We start from the raw sequence: 17,360 nt of genomic DNA, 5'->3' as shown, positions 1-17,360 counted from the left end.
GTCGCGATGAATCGCGCATGCGCACAGTTTTGACGCGCTGCTCCTTTAGTGTTGTGTCGAGTGTCGAGTCTAATTAAGTGCTTGAGAAATTAAGATAAAAGTGTTTAATTAGTGCGATAAAACTGACACCGGAGATACCAAATGGTACAGTATACATTTAACTAATTCTCTGTTATTGTTTTGCGATCAGGTACTCAAGAATATAGCGTATTGCAGGTTATAAAGATCGAAGCAGAATTTGAGCCTCGTAACTTTCTGTATTCAACTGCGTATAACTCTGATAAGGCGTGCTTCTAGTCTTGTGTCCAGTGTAAATAAGTGTTTAGATACTCAAAACAGAAGCGTTTAATTAATCCAGCAAGAATGACGTTGGAAAAAGAAAGTGGTACAGTATATAGCTATCTAATATTCACTGTTAATCAAGATATTGCGCCTCGTGGAATGTATAAACGATAGCGTATTTCAGGTTATAAAGATCAAAGAAGAATTGAAATTTCGTGGTCCCTCAACTGACGGACAAAAATAAAGATGACCACATTGAAACAAAATGGTAGAACATATATTTGTCTACTTTCCCGTTGTTAGTTTCAATTAGCTGATACTTACGAAGAACAGCATATTTCAGGTTATAAAGATCGAAACAGAGTTCGAATCTTCAGCTCTGTTATCCGAGGGACAGAAATTAGATTACTTAGGCTAGAATGTCACCGGTAAAAACAAAATGGTAGTATACAATTCCCTACGTTTCCGCTAATAATTCAAATTTGCAGACTCTTATGAACAACGCTGTATTTCAGGTTATAAAGATCGAAACAGAGTTCGAATCTTCTGCTCTGTTATCCGAGGGACGAAACTGAGATTAATTAGCCTAGAATGTCACCGAAAAAACGAGATGGTAGTACACACTCCTCTGCTTTCGCGGCATTAATTCAACCGTCGGACACTTAGGGCCAATGTCATATTTTAGGTTACAAAGACCGCTGCAGGGAAAGTCGATCCAGGGCGAGGTGTGTCGGCCCTAAGTGGTCAAAGTGGGAAGGAAGTAAACCGGTGTCGTCGTTCAAGAGTTAAACCGCGCTCGGATAGTTAAAGTCAACGCGGAAGTCGTACGTGGTAGGACTGCCGGAGAGGTAAACGAATCCCGTCGGCGAGGAATTGGATCGTACGGGGAGCCCGGCCCGTTCGGGGCCATTTCCTGCGATGGCCACGGCCTCTACAAATTCCCCGGACTTTTTACAGACGCTCCCCGGGAATGAGATTTCCCTTTGCACGCCGGCCACCGGCTATCTGGCCGACGGTCACCCGGGCCGCCGTGATTTTTCATTCCGACACCGTGCGGCCGGCGGACGGCACCGTGAAGCTGTCGTGGAAGAGGGAAGAAGACGAGTGGCCGTAAGAGAAAGATGTTGGTACACCGGCCAAGAATCCATTTTAAGGCGCTGAAATACGCGATCTGCACTTATTCCGGCCACCGGATCCCCCGATGCCCGCTCAACCTTCTTTCAATTTCTGTGACTGAAATAGGAGACGGAGTAGTTAGTTTGAGGCTGGAACTTTTGTAAACCAAACTGTTTCCTGTTTTAGTTTTGCTTTATTAGATTTATTTAATTTAATTGTTTTAGGTTAGATCTGATTTTATATGGGCTATTAGTAGGCTGTGGATTTATGTATGTGGTTATGGTGGTGTGGAAAATTTTTTGTGCCATTTTGAATTCAATTGATATAATCAGACCAGGAAATTAGTTCGTAATTTTGTTCTAGCTTGTTACACTTGGAATGAACAATTTTTATTTTGTATAATCATTTATATTCTATATATGTGATAGCTGCAGAATCAACTTGGATTATTTTAATGTAAATAAAGGAATTCAGAGTTATTGCAGACTCAATGCATTTCAGAATTATTTAATTAGCATTCAGTAAAGCATTCAATATTAATTGAATAATATAATAATATTTACGAAAGTGAACTACAAAAATGTGTAGAACTTCTTATTGTTCATATGAAATTATAATATTATTTTCATTTTTGATACAGGTGAGTGTCAATCAAAGAAATACTTCTTCATACTGAATCTACTTCTTCGTTCTCAATTTACTTTCTCATCTCCAATCTCCTACTTCATTCTCGATCTACTTCCTCATCCTTGTAAGTGAATATACTCTTATGCAATTTAATACTTGAATATATTGTTGCATGCTTTAATAATTGAATATATCGTTGCATGATTTAATACTTGGGTATTTTGTTGCATGATTTAATACTTGGGTACTTTGTTGCATGATTTAATATTTGAGTATATTGTTTTATAACTTAAAATTGCAATGGCATGCAATTTTACATACATCAATACTAAATATATGGATATATAAGTATATATTTATATGGATATATAAGTATATATCCATATGGATATATAAGATATATCCATAGTATATGTATATCTTATATGGATATATAAGTATATATATACTTGTGTATGTAAAAATTGTGCACAATTGAATGCATCTACTTTACAGAGTATTATTGCAAATATGTAAACGCTAATAATAAAAAAATCGCCTTTCTCTCAATGATGTCACATAACTCATCCTATTAATGGCCAACTGCGGATCAATTAATTAAATCCGTTAATATACATATACCAAACAAAAATAGTATTACGAAACTCGTCTGGGTAATTAAAGTCAGTTACGTCGGCAATACGGAAAAATCCGTCGCGGCAGCGGCTAAAATAGCCGGAATACGAAATTAATCTAGTCATAGTTGGAAAAATAACCGGGGTTACGTGGGCGTCCATAAAAAAAAAAGGGAAGCCGGTTCCCGGAGCAACGTACAATTGCACGAAGCATTTTTCATAGAGAGCGTTTCCTTTCCCGACAATGTGTGGATGCATATATTCGCGGAACGACGAAGCATAACGGCATAACGCGAATGCAGGCACGTGATGTAAAAAGTTGCGACACGCTTAGCCGGCACGGGCGAGGAACTACAATATGGTCGCTGATAGAACTTCTCTCTCCTCTCCACTCTCTCTTTCTCTATCTATTTCTTCCTTTCCCTCTTTCTCTATTTCTTCCTTTCCCTCTTTCTCTATCCCCCCCTCTCTCTACCCTTCCATCTCTTACGTTCTCTTGATCTTTCTATTTATTTAATTTTATTGTTATCTTCCGATCTTTCTGTTTATTTATGTCTTGCACTCTCTCCTGATCTTTCTGCTTATTTATGTTCTTCACTCTCTTCTGATTTTTTTGTTTATTTATTTCTCTCTCTCTCTCTCTCTCTCTCTTGATTTTTCTTTTCCTCGCTTTCTCTCTCTTTCGATTCTTTCTTCTCTCTTTCTCTCTCTCTCTCTCTCTCTCTCTTGATTTTTCTTTTCCTCGCTTTCTCTCTCTTTCGATTTTTCTTTCTCTCTCTCTTTCTCTTGATTTTTCTTTTCCTCGCTTTCTCTCTCTTTCGATTTTTCTTTCTCTCTTCCTCTCTCTCTTGATTTTTTTTCCTCGCTTTCTCTCTCTTTCGATTTTTCTTTCTCTCTCTCTCTCTCTCTTGATTTTTCTTTTCCTCGCTTTCTCTCTCTTTCGATTTTTCTTTCTCTCTCTCTCTCTCTCTCTCTCTCTCCCTCTCTCGATTTTCTCCCCTAATAATCTATTCTTTTTACAAAAGAAAATTAAACAGAATAATTGCCTTATTTTTAATAATCAATGTGCGAGTTTGTGTGAAAAATTGAAATTTTCTGGATTAATTGCAACCAATAAAAATCGAGCATAGATTTTCATTTAAAAATTTTAATGTTTTCGCGAGAGGATTCAACAGGATTTCGAAAAATTCTTCTGAAGTTTTTCCACTGTTCTCTATTTGACACGCTCATTTCTATTATAAATGCATCGATTCTGTAGTCCAGTTACGGTCCACTAATCCACTTTTCTGCAACGATGCTTCCCCAAACGCACATTATGATAATAATTATTGAGAATCGAAATTCAGTGTTCCACTACATGAAATTTTACTGCAATCACGAGCTGGTGACGTCCTGGTGTGCGGAATTTATGCATTCATGACAAAAACGGGTGGGTGAATGTTGAAAACGGCAACAAAATTAATCCTTTCATCGTAGACGAAGATTAAATTATTATTTCTTTATGTAATCATTTCATTATTTAATTTCACTTAAATCGTGACATTATAAACAACGAATTTAATTAATATAACAGTTTATAATCATAACCGAAGAACTGTAATAAATAAAGAAAGATTAAAAATAATAAAGAAAGAAACAACGTTTTGTTTGTTCTTTCTAAAAATAGGGATTTTCAATAGAAATTAAAATTGTAATAGATTTTTAATAGAAATTTAAATAAACTTCGTCTAAAATGGATATAAAAAGCAAACGGAAATACAAACATTTTTAAAAAATAAAACTTAAAAAATGTTTTAAAATTAAAAGTTAAAAATTTTTCAAATTTAGTTCCTTCTTTGCTAAATTTTGCGAAATACTTGGAACACGAGTTCCACGTCGCCCGGTTTTCAAGGATTAAAATACCAACGGACCCCTCCCGGTTGCATTAATGCGCCGTTTCCTCGCGAAGGACGCGAACAATCTTGATTTTCCATAAAAAATCCGCAGCGTATTAACAGCGGCCCCGCACTTACGATTCTATTCAGCAGCACCGCTCGGCACCGCCGCGAATCAATATTCCGTATCGCGTATTCCGCGCGCAATAATTCGCGAGATCGATCGCGGCTCGATAGACCCGACGTTTCCGGTAAAAGGCTGCGTCGAGGACTTCTCTCTCTCGAGTGGGGCTGCGCTCGATGCGATTATTAAACGTTGCGTAATTACGCGCGTCCGAAAGGCCATTTCGACGGACGGGAACGCATCGTTCACCGACTCTGTTCCACCTTTTAATTAGATCTTACAACGGCGCGACGGTTCCTCGGTCTTAATTAATATCGGCTCGCGGGCAACGCGAAGTCGAGCTTCGATCTCCTCTTTCGCCTCGTTACCTGCCTGCACAAATCTTCGTGTTAATTAACGACGTGCAAACGGTCGCCGCGAGCCTCTAAATTGTCGCGCGATATACATATGCAGTGGCTATAACGATCCTCATTGGCGAATTTCTGGAGGACACAATGGAGCCTCGATTATGCGAACGTTAAGGTGACGGAATTCTTTATCGTTGGAGTTGATCAAAATTTTATTCGACCTTATCGAGTAAAAGATTATCCGAATAAGATTATAGTCGAATAAAAAAACTTTGTTTAAATGAGAAGTATTATAAATGAGAAAATAATGAGAAGTATTCGAAAAATATGAAAAATATGAAAAAATAAATGAGAAGTATTCGAATCAAATTTCGTTTAAAGAAGAAGCTTTATTTGTTACTCGAGTAGGATTTTATTCGTACAGGAATTGATTGGGGAAATAATTCGATTTGAATGAAAATGATAGATTATAGCGTCCTTCCGTACTTTATCTAGGAATTTCTTCCATGTTAATTTTTACAATTAACTCGTTTCTCGCATATAACTGAATCATTTTTCTTCTGGGTGCAGAGGAAGTCATCGTACATTCCAGGATTCTTATTTGCAACGAAAATGTAGTTATTAAAAAATTACGTAAAAGAACGTCAACAATTATTTCCGTTATTATTCGAATAATTTTACGATCACTATTCGAATAATTTGTTCGAATAAAAAATGGAGAATTATTCGAATACCAAGTGAAGAATTATTTAAATAAATAAATAGAGAGAGAGAGAGAGTAATTTGTTACGAATAATGAACAATTGTTACTCGAATAATTATTTTCGATAAATATTAGGTCTACCGGAAAGTTCTGTCCGATAATGTCATTGCAAATTTCAATAGATACGCACATATTCATTTGAGAGAGGTCATAAGTGACGACGGAAATTATATTGCACAATAAATATTACTAAATTTATTAAAAAATCTATTATTTCCTTTCATTTCTCAAACGGACAGAACTTTCCGGTAGACCTAATATTTATTCGAATTGCACATGAAAATAACTCGGTTCGCGATCAATTGCGCACTGCTTTTTCTTCACTAATAGAAAATTGGTAATTACAACACCAGTTTCCTGGCAGCAGAATAGAGTTGACGCAGCATGCTCTTCTCTACAAGCATAACGGAGCGACGCGGAGAAAGAATGGCTCGAAATGCGCCGGGATAAATTCAGAATAAGAGTTTAGACAAAGGACAAGAAAAAGGGCGGCGAGAGGCAGAGAGACTGAGAAAGAGAGAACGAGAGAAATAGATAGATAGATAGATAGAGAGAGAGAGAGAGAGAGAGAGAGAGAGAGAGAGAGAGAGAGGGAATGAGAGAAATAGACAGAGAGAGGGAGAGAGAGGGAATGAGAGAAATAGATAGGAAGAGAAAGAAAGAGAGAGAGAGAGAGAGAGAGAGAGATTGGACTGCGTGTCTGGCGAAATCCGTGGCCATTATTTCGGCCGGAGCCCTGCGCACGTCCGCCAGAAATGAATATGCAAGAACCTACCGGCGAATATTTACGGCTGGACTGGCGCGCGCCTATATACAACAAGTTTCAAAAGATGAAGCCGACCAGAACCGCGGTTCTCTCGTTCTGCCTCGCTCCGCTCCGGCTGCTTTCGATGTCGGACTTCGACTCGAAAACAGCTGCGTCGATCTCTGCGTTGCGTTGGATCGACGACCCATTACCAACAAACCGTCTACGAACCGTCTCTGCGAACAGCTTGCGCCATCCGTCGCGGCTATCGACGAATCCTGATTTTTCAGCCAATCGCAAGATTTTAGTAATAATAATAACAATAACAATTATAATAACACTAATAATAATTTAATAACAATTATAATAACACTAATAATAATTTAATAACAATTATAATAACACTAATAATAATTTAATAACAATTATAATAACACTAATAATAATTTAATAACAATTATAATAACACTAATAATAATTTAATAACAATTATAATAACACTAATAATAATTTAATAACGATAATAGCATTGATAATAATTTAATAACAATAATAGCATTAATAATAATTTAATAACGACAATAGCATTAATAATAATTTAATAACAATAATAGCATTAATAATAATTTAATAACAATAATAGCATTAATAATAATTTAATAACAATTATACGATTAATAATAATTTAATAACAATAATAGCATTGATAATAATTTAATAACAATAATAGCATTAATAATAATTTAATAACAATAATAGCATTAATAATAATTTAATGACAATAATTCATTTATTCGTATTATATTTTTACACGATCACGATATATCAATTTAGAATTTTTGTTATAAATTTATAAGGAAATTTGATCGATCTTTATATCCAGAATAAGTTTAATTTATAATGAAATTTCTTTAATCCATCGATGTATAATCTCATAATTTCATAAATTTGTAATGAAAATGATAAATTTATATAAAATTATATAAAATATGAATTTATTGGAAAATTAACTTTATTTTTACATTTATATTAAATTTATGCGTAAATTTAACATTGTAAATTCTTGAAACTCACAAGCTCTCAAAATTGCGCCAGAACAGTACGAAAATATGGAGCACTCGGAAAATTTCTAATAAAAATCGAGAATAGTCTTAACAGATTCGCGAACAGAATTGCGAGCGTTCGGGAAAATGTGCAGCACTCGAAACTGTCCAATAAAATTTGGAAACGGTCGAAAGTGTCCCATAAAAGTCGAAGATGTTTAACATTTCCCAAAAAAAGAATATCGTAAACTGTTGAAACAGCTTAAAGAAAGTGCGAAATGACGAAAACTATCCATTAAATTTTCGGAGAAACGCGGTGCACTCGAAACTGTCTAATAAAATTTTGAGATGCTCGAAACTGTCCAATAAAAATCGGGAAACTGCTGAGATTGCCGATAGAAACTGTGAAATGACCAAAAATCGATCAGAAATTCTCTGGAAACATCTGGGGAGCATTGAAAATTCGTTGCTAAAAATTTGAAACGTTCAGAATTGCGAAGTGCAACAAAATGTTGCAGTCGTCCAAAATGTTGCACTGATCTAAACAAAATGTTGCAATCATCCAAAAAATGTTCCAGAAAAAATTTAAGCATTCGAAACCGTCCATTAAAAGTTGGACATGGCAAGAATCATCCAAAAAGATCGGAAACGACCAAAATTGCTTGAAGAAAATGACCAAAAAATGATCAGAAAACGTCCGAAAAATGTTCCAAAAAATTATGGAACACCAAAATTGCCGCAGAGAGTGAACGAGGCCCCAAAAACGTCTAAACTGTTAATCTTCGACCTATTTGTCCAACCAAAAAATTGAAAACGAGTCTTCCGTTTGTTGAAATAAATTAATAACATAAAATAATATAATTATAATAATATTAATAATACTATAATAATAATAATAATAATAATAATAATAATAATAATAATAATAATATAATTATAATAATTATAATATAATAATAATAATTATAGTAATTATAATATAATAATAATTATAATAATTATAATAATATTAATAATATAAAAATAAATTGTCAATAAATAAAATTCCCATTTTGCCCAAAGGTCTACGGACTAACGATTAAAAAATCTAGACTTCAATTTGGCGTCTGCTTCTTACAATTGACGCCGAATGTTTCTATTTTCCGATCCACTCTCAGCTATCCGAACTGACGAAAAACAGACCGCAGATGCAGCATCGATGATTGTTCGAAATTGGTCGAATGCAGCGGTTCGATAGATTTCGATCCAGAATTCCGAACAATCCGGAATGCCCGGCTATTGTTCCCCAATTTTTCCATTCGTTCGTCTTTTGCGCGCGCTCGCCTTATTTCGGTGTACTGGCTGACTATATTATGCGAATGGTCGCGGGAGCTCGAATTTTTCCAAGGAAAACCTTCGAGTTAGCGTAATTGGGCAGAACTTCGTTCCGTGTAATTCCACTTTCGCGCGGAAACACTAATTAAGAAAATTCTATGAAATTCTGCGGTGATACCGTGCGCGCGCGCGCTCGCGCTCGCGCGTGCATTTCGCGGGAATTTAAACGACCGACGGCGCCGGTGTGTAATGAATACGGAAAATCTGTAAGGATCATCGTCTCGCTAAATGACAAGAAGCAGCTACAGAAATGGCCGAAGCACCGTTTTAATTACCAAAAAAATTCTCCGTACGCGGCACGGCTTTGCCTGCTGCGGACCGCGCGGACCACGCTCGGATTACGTTGCGCTGGAAAATTCTATTGTCCACGAAACCGTTCGGGGACGAATTTAATTAATTCAACGAAAATTTTTTAATGGTCTTCCCCTTTTGTCTCGTTCCGAAAATTGCCAAACCAAACTCGCCGCCGGGCCGGCCACTCGGAATATTTAAACAATTGTTGCCGCAACGAGTCCGCGCTCCATTTTAGGTTCTTCGGCGCCGATGGATCTACGTTTCGATATGATTTTATTCGAACGTTTATTGTCGGTAAACATTATTTGAAAATGCTTTCTTTTTTCTCAGATTACTTTTATTACTCAATGTTTTAAGAGGTTTTTATATTTAAACGAATTATTCATAGGACGAAGTTAATGTTCTATTCTCAATTTGCTGCCTTCGAACGATATTTTAGAATGATTTTTTTCAACCATGCTTAATACGACGAAATCATTTTCTGTCTAAAATTGATTGATAATAAATAATATTTTAAGACGCTTTCCGTTGAACAATTGTTAATGCAACGAAGTAATGTTCTACCTTAAATTTACTGCCAATTAACAGATTTTCAAAATGCTTTTATTTATACAGTTATTACTATAACGAAACGATGATACATTTAAAATGTACCATTAAACATTATTTTAGAACGCTTTCATTTAAATAATTGTGATAATTCCACCTGTGTGTGAAATTGTCTGACAGTATACAAAATTTTTAATTGAATTTTAACAATTTAGTTATATAGAAATATTGCAGATAAACAACGATATAGTCCAATAAATATAATGCTTTTAATTGATATATTGAAATTGATTGTATCATGTGTAGAACATTTGTGTTCAAGTTATTCGTATGTTAGAATTCACAGTTTACTTAACGAAAGTATTTTAAAACGAATTAATACAAAATATCTTTGTTATTATTTTAAATTATTGCTAACAGGAACTCGTTCCAACAAATGCAATTTAATTCGTATTAATATATGCAATCTTTCTTTGTGTTTTATGCTCTATCGTTCTACAGGAGGTCCCAAAATTATGGTTCATCGAGGAAATGAGGGATTCCTGAGGCCATTTGAAGTAACTTTTTCCTTAGCGAAAATACAGTCCGAGGCTTTGTTTAAGAATTATTAGCGAAAAACACTGACCGCGTATGGCAGATGCCCCGCCCTCGCGACCACTGCCGCCGTGTCATACGGCCGACGCGACGCGGCGCTGGCCGTATGGGCGGAGCGCCGGCTGTACTCGCTCTCCTATTGGTCAGTGTTTTTCGTTAATAACTCGTAAACGAAGCCGCGGATTGCATTTTCGCTAAGGAAAAAGTTACTTCAAATCACTTCAGCAATCCCTCATTTCCCTCGTATCGCATAATTTTAGGATACCCTGTACAGTTGTATAAAAGCATTCGCAGTTTGATGAAATAAAGCGTCCAGAAATCTGCAGTTTCATTTCAGATCGTCGGAGAATTTCTCCGCGATGTTCGCAAACGGAACAACAAATTTCAGTTTGCTGTTAATCGAACGCGCTTACCGCGTTTCTCTTCGTTTCTCGGCGGTTCTGCTCGCAGCATCGCGGAGCCGATGGTATCGCATTTCAGAAAAAAAATTCACACTTGTTGCGTCTGATTATAACTTATACGCGGCGTACACCTATTCGTTTTAATGTAGCAGTTTTTAATTTGGCCCGGCTCGCCGCGCGGAAATTCATTTCGCGCGGAGCCGCCGCCGCGCAGCGCCGTTTTGCGAGACAGTCGCGAATATCGTGTCGTTCTTCGAGACACCGGTAATTTTTGCACGCTGCGGCAATCACGTTCTCCGCGATTTAGTGCCGTGCACGGGGACAAGAAATGCCGCGCGGAAATCTAGGAAAAGTAATTTTATCTTCCGAAGATCGCGAGCGTCTGCGAACTTTTTTATCTGCTGCCGCGAACGTCCGCGAACTTTTCATATGTTCCAAACGAATGTTATTTCACAGCGACGATTAAATTCCAACCGAAATTTACTGTCATTGAACGTAGCTGTAGAATGCTTTTATTTAAACAATTATTAGTAATAATGCAGTCGATGTTCTACCTCGAGTTTATCGACAATAAAATTTCATAACGTTTTCATATAAACAATTATTAATACGTCGAAGGAACTGTAAATTTACCATCGGCGAAGAATGTTTTTAAAATGCTTCTCTTGTTCTTCGGATTTTGAATCTCTTGAAATCGATTTTTCGCGATTTTATCATCGTACATTCCGTTGCTTTATAACAATGAAAATATTATAATTTTTTAAAATTTCCTTTGTTTAGCATTTAAACTGTGGATCTTTATTTAAAATGAAAATTGGAATAAAATGAAAGTTAATTGTATGAAATACAAGCTAATTGAAAATGTTTTTCCTCCTTCGATCATAGCAATAAGACGGAAATAATGCAATAATATCTTTTTAATAATAATAATGTCTTTTTTCTAGTCTCCACAGTTTGACCTTTTGGCCACTTTATTTTGACCTTTTTAGTTTTATCATAAATGCATCATATTCACGGTTCAATTATAATTAGCAGATTTTATGTGTTATTGGACTGCGGATTTTATGCATTTATGACAAAAATGGTTAGGTACAATTGAAAACAGTAAAAAGATTAAAAGAAACTAGAAACGTTCGTGTACCGATTTTCAACTAATTAAAATTATTGACGCTAAACCCACCGTGATCTAAAAGCGACTAACAAGTGTTGCCTTAAAAGAATGACAGGATAGAATTCATAAAAATTTTTTAGAATCCTTATAACAGTGCGTGCCGGAATAAATAAATAAATTCAACAATTTCTAATGGAAACATCTTCATCGCTTCGAGAATCGTGAAATAAAAAATATGTAACCGGTCATTCGACTGGCGTCGTTAAGTTTGGTATTAAAAAATAAAATAAGATAATATTCGACCGATTTGCCTTGCAATTAGATACTAAATAGATAAAAAAGATAAAAATATAAAAAATTAAATACTAATAATAAAAATTTAATTGTAACAAAGACGCTGGAACTGAAATTCAATGAATTTCCGTGAAAAAGGTCCCTAAAATTCGATCAACTTCGAAGCAAATCACGGTGAAACCTAAACACGTTTCGTCGGGAAAAAAGGAAGGAAACGAAACATCATCTGAATGAAAGACCGCCAGAACAGATTAAAGTCTCGTTCAGCAAAGGCCGGTAGAATGAAACGAAAAATTGCTACCAATTAAGGATCCATCACAGAAAGAGGATCCGAGTTGAATCAAAGTCCCGATAGCGCCCTAACGGTGTCGCATGGTAGAGTGGCCACGATTTCTATAGGCGCGCACGCGAGAACTAGAACGCGTAACATTTTAATAAACGCAATTATCCGAACCGGCGTCGTTTAGGCGTGCCGGCCGAAGAACCTGGCGAAGAACCTGGCGTGGAAACCGGCGGGAATAGACGCGGCAGGTAAACCGAGCAGGTGGCAGTCGCGCGACGCAATATTAGGTAGAAAAGGCTGGACAAAATACGATTTTTCAAGTTGCCAATGATTAACGAGAAAATGAACGAAAATGCTATAAAAATTATTGTTATAGCAATGAATGTCTCAGATAAACTAGAATTACTATAGCCATGATGTGTCTGACCAACTATAATTACTATAGTCATGAATATTTCAGACCAACTAGAATTGCTATAGTAACAAGTATGTCAGACTAACTAGAATTATTTTACAAATAAACAGATGATTATTATAGCAATGAATGTCTCAGATAAACTAGAATTACTATAGCCATGATGTGTCTGACCAACTATAATTACTATAGTCATGAATATTTCAGACCAACTAGAATTGCTATAGTGATGAATATATCAGACTAACTATAATTGCTATAGTAACAAGTATGTCAGACTAACTAGAATTATTTTACAAATAAACAGATGATTATTATAGCAATGAATGTCTCAGATAAACTAGAATTACTATAGCCATGATGTGTCTGACCAACTATAATTATTATAGTCATGAATATTTCAGACCAACTAGAATTGCTATAGTGATGAATATATCAGACCAACTAGAATTGCTATAGTAACAAGTATGTCAGACTAACTAGAATTATTTTACAAATAAACAGATGATTATTATAGCAATGAATGTCTCAGACCAACTAGAATTACTATAGCCATGATGTGTCTTACCAACTATAATTACTATAGTCATGAATATTTCAGACCAACTAGAATTGCTATAGTGATGAATATATCAGACTAACTATAATTGCTATAGTAACAAGTATGTCAGACTAACTAGAATTATTTTACAGATGAACAGCTGATTATTATAGCAATGAATGTCTTAGACCAACTAGAATTACTATAGCCACGATGTGTCTTACCAACTATAATTACTATAGTCATGAATATTTCAGACCAACTAGAATTGCTATAGTGATGAATATATCAGACTAACTATAATTGCTATAGTAACAAGTATGTCAAACTAACTAGAATTATTTTACAGATGAACAGCTGATTATTATAGCAATTAATGTCTCAGACCAACTAGAATTACTATAGCCACGATGTGTCTTACCAACTATAATTACTATAGTCATGAATATTTCAGACCAACTAAAATTGCTATAGTGATGAATATATCAGACTAACTATAATTGCTATAGTAACAAGTATGTCAGACTAACTAGAATTATTTTACAGATAAACAGCTGATTGTAGATTTACTATAGTGATGAATATGTCTGACACTCAAATTGGTATAGTGACGAGTATGTTTGACACTAGACATACTATAGTGTCTTTTTTTTTAAATGAACTATTCATATATTTCACACTATACATTCATGATAATAATTCATAAAATTCATAATAATAATTGATAATATCGTATTATTAACGTATAAGACTATGATTATGGTTAAAAAATATCGCAAAGTATTAAAAATTATCGAAAATAGCAAACGAACTAAAAACAATTAAAAACTGTTCAAAACGATTCTTTCACTTCGTTTCGTCTCGTTTAATAAAATAGTTATTAAGTCTAGTCATTAAAATAATACGAGAAAAAACAAAACGAAGTAAAAATATCGTTTCGAACAATTTCCAATTGTCTTCAGTTCGTTTGCTATTTTCAATAATTTGCAATACTTTGCGACAGTTTTTAACGGTATTTAGAGTACGCTGCAATAATTTCAATGGTTTCGATAGCTTTCAGCAGGGAACTTTAGACGGGTCGGGTCGAAAAAAAATGTTTTTAGCCAGCGAAATCAGGCGAGCGCCGTCACTGTGTTGCGTGCAAACGTCTTAGAAATAGAATCCGCAGGAGCTCGATGAATGGCCCCGCAGCCAACCAAATTTTTCCTTACACCAGCCGGCACTTCCTTTATGGTTGCAAGACCCGCCAGGTTGTTCTCCGCGCTCCTGGCGAACGCTTCCGAGCGTAGACGAGCGTAGTTGCGCCTACGCTCGCTTATAAATAACGTAATTAGCCTTCCCTTCTCGCTTTCGTCTTCAGCGGCCGTCTTTGCTTCCTCCGCGCGGCCGCTTCCGGCCTCTCTTTCGCGATCTCTTTTGCAACCTGCCTCTTTTATTTCCAGCTGTTTTTACGCAGTCCGGTCTCTGCGCTGTCTCCGGTCTCGGATTCTGCACTTCTTCGGCGTTTTATTTCTTATAAAACGGTGGAACCTCGGTTAACCTAATCTACCTACCTAATACAGGATGTTCCACAATTACTTTAACAGCCGAAAATGAGGGGTTCCTGAGGTCATTTGAAGTGACTTTTTCCTTTGCGAAAATGCAATCTGCGACTTTGTTTACGAGTTATTAACGAAAAACGCTGACCAATGAGAGGTGGCGGCGCGACGTTCGAGAGCCCGCAGCACGAGGCTTTGACAGAAGGTAGGGACGGACTCGAGCCGCGTTCGAAGTATTGAACAAGTCACGAAGCGCGAACTTTCCGGATTTTCGTTTTACTACGTAACAGTGATAATTTTTAAGAAAAACGTTATTCACCTTTACTTTAGAACGTCTGAAGAATATTTACTAATTTTTCGGACCCGAAATAATATCTAGTTCAACACGTAATCTACCTAGCTACCTATCTAACCTGATCTTCCGCGATCTTTATTATTTAGATTTTTGATCATTCCAAGTCTACATAACCTAATCTACCTAGCTACCTACCTAACCTAATCTTCCGCGATCTTTATTATTTAGATTTTTGATCATTCCAAGTCTACATAACCTAATCTACCTAGCTACCTACCTAACCTAATCTTCCGCGATCTTTATTATTTAGATTTTTGATCATTCCAAGTCTACATAACCTAATCTACCTAGCTACCTACCTAACCTAATCTTCCGCGATCTTTATTATTTAGATTTTTGATCATTCCAAGTCTACATAACCTAATCTACCTAGCTACCTACCTAACCTAATCTTCCGCGATCTTTATTATTTAGATTTTTGATCATTCTAAATCTACATAACCTAATCTACCTAGCTACCTACCTAACCTGACCTTCCGCGATCTTTATTATTTAGATTTTTGATCATTCCAAGTCTACATAACCTAATCTACCTAGCTACCTACCTAACCTGATCTTCCGCGATCTTTATTATTTAGATTTTTGATCATTTCAAGTCTACATAATCTAATCTATCTAGCTACCTACCTAACCTAATCTTCCGCGATCTTTATTATTTAGATTTTTGATCATTCCAAATCTACATAACCTAATCTACCTAGCTACCTACCTAACCTAATCTTCCACGATCTTTATTGTTTAGATTTTTGATCATTCCAAACCTCGGCTCGTCATCCAGTGTATTAATAATTAATAAAAGAATATTAATAGTTAAAGAAGAAAACGGAATATTAATAATTAATAAATAACAAGAAATTAACTATCAATTTTGAATTCGGATAATCGAGATTCTACTTTGCTAAGGTCACACGTCGGATTGATCTCTCACAGTTCTGGATTCTAGAATTGTGCTCGAGCGAATCGCTGGGTTAGAGACGGCTCCATTCGAGCATTAGTTGAGCAACTTTAATCATTGAAAATATGCTTTGAAAATGCATCATTAAATTTGGGAGAGTCTGCAGAGTAGTTCTACGGCAGAATTAATATAGTCGAGCTTTCGTAGTTCAAGCGAGAGAAATTCCTGAAGTTGGAAATAGTCCGCGGATTAAAGTCGTTGGAGAAAGTTGGTAGTTACGACAAGGGCGACTCTCTTTAAACATTAATTAACCGCATTCAGAATATGAAAATATCATTAAAAAATATGCCACCTTATTCGCGAGATTCTACAGAATTATCGAATGTAAAGATCGACCGCCTAGCTTTCATAATTCAAGCGGGAGAAATTCCGAATGTTCGAAATGGCCTGTGAAATCGTCGAACAAAATAACGTCAGTCGCGTCTGTCTTCAAATACGATTTAAACATCGTCAAATATTCATGATGTTATTAAAAAATATACTATTATATTCGAGAAGGTCTTAAAAATTAGTCTGTAGAAGTCACAGCCTCCTAACTTTTATAATTCAAGCAGGAAAAATTCCAAAGATCGAAATAACCTGCGCATTGAAATCGTCGATGAAAATCAGAGCATCGCACGGTTCACTCTTCCTTAAAAAATGATTTAACTTCCTTCAAACATTCGATCCATCGATGAAAAATATACCATCGTATTCGAGAGAGTCTGCAGTATAATCTGCGCGAGAGTCGTCCATCCAGCTTGCACGGTTTAAGCTGGAAAAATTCGCAAACTCATAAATTGTGCGTCTCCTACAGAAAAATCTATAAAAATTAACATTTTTTGAACAATGTTAAACGACGCCGTGCGAACAAAATACCGCGGAGAATTGGCAGGAATTAATTATCCGCTCTCGATCTGACACTGCTGAATGGAGAAATGTATCGCCGTGCGACAAACGGCGTCGCCAAGGTGAATAAAAACCCATATAATATCGGTTCGAAGTGGCGACAGAGGATCGTGTCCCGATACACACGAGATACAAGAGAGGGCCGCGAGAGGAATGGCTCCGTTAAGGAAGAAAACATCGGGGATTGCGAGCTTCGGGGCTCGTTCCGGAAGAAAAACGTATTATATACAATA

The 17,360-nt window shown here is 36.0% G+C and overlaps 1 protein-coding gene and 1 long non-coding RNA gene across 5 annotated transcripts in view; both read left to right on the top strand.

Annotated features, from left to right (window-relative positions):
• stet (stem cell tumor) overlaps positions 1–17,360 on the top strand; it is a 763,180-nt gene that overhangs the window by 257,547 nt on the left and 488,273 nt on the right. The window lies entirely within an intron of this gene.
• LOC117222389 (uncharacterized) lies at positions 21–1,884 on the top strand. Of its 3 annotated transcripts, none has more exons than XR_013033400.1 (6): positions 21–144; positions 217–385; positions 467–550; positions 626–724; positions 798–895; positions 968–1,884. It is a non-coding gene; the product is annotated as an uncharacterized LOC117222389 (long non-coding RNA). The 3 variants fall into 3 exon arrangements; XR_004490683.2 differs by having other exon boundaries at positions 467–724; positions 968–1,130; positions 1,240–1,884; XR_004490682.2 differs by having other exon boundaries at positions 467–724.

Source organism: Megalopta genalis, chromosome 5, assembly GCF_051020955.1.
Source record: "Megalopta genalis isolate 19385.01 chromosome 5, iyMegGena1_principal, whole genome shotgun sequence".
NCBI lineage: Eukaryota > Metazoa > Arthropoda > Insecta > Hymenoptera > Halictidae > Megalopta > Megalopta genalis.
Note: the sequence above shows the minus strand (reverse complement) of the source record. Positions and strands in the feature narration are given on the sequence as shown.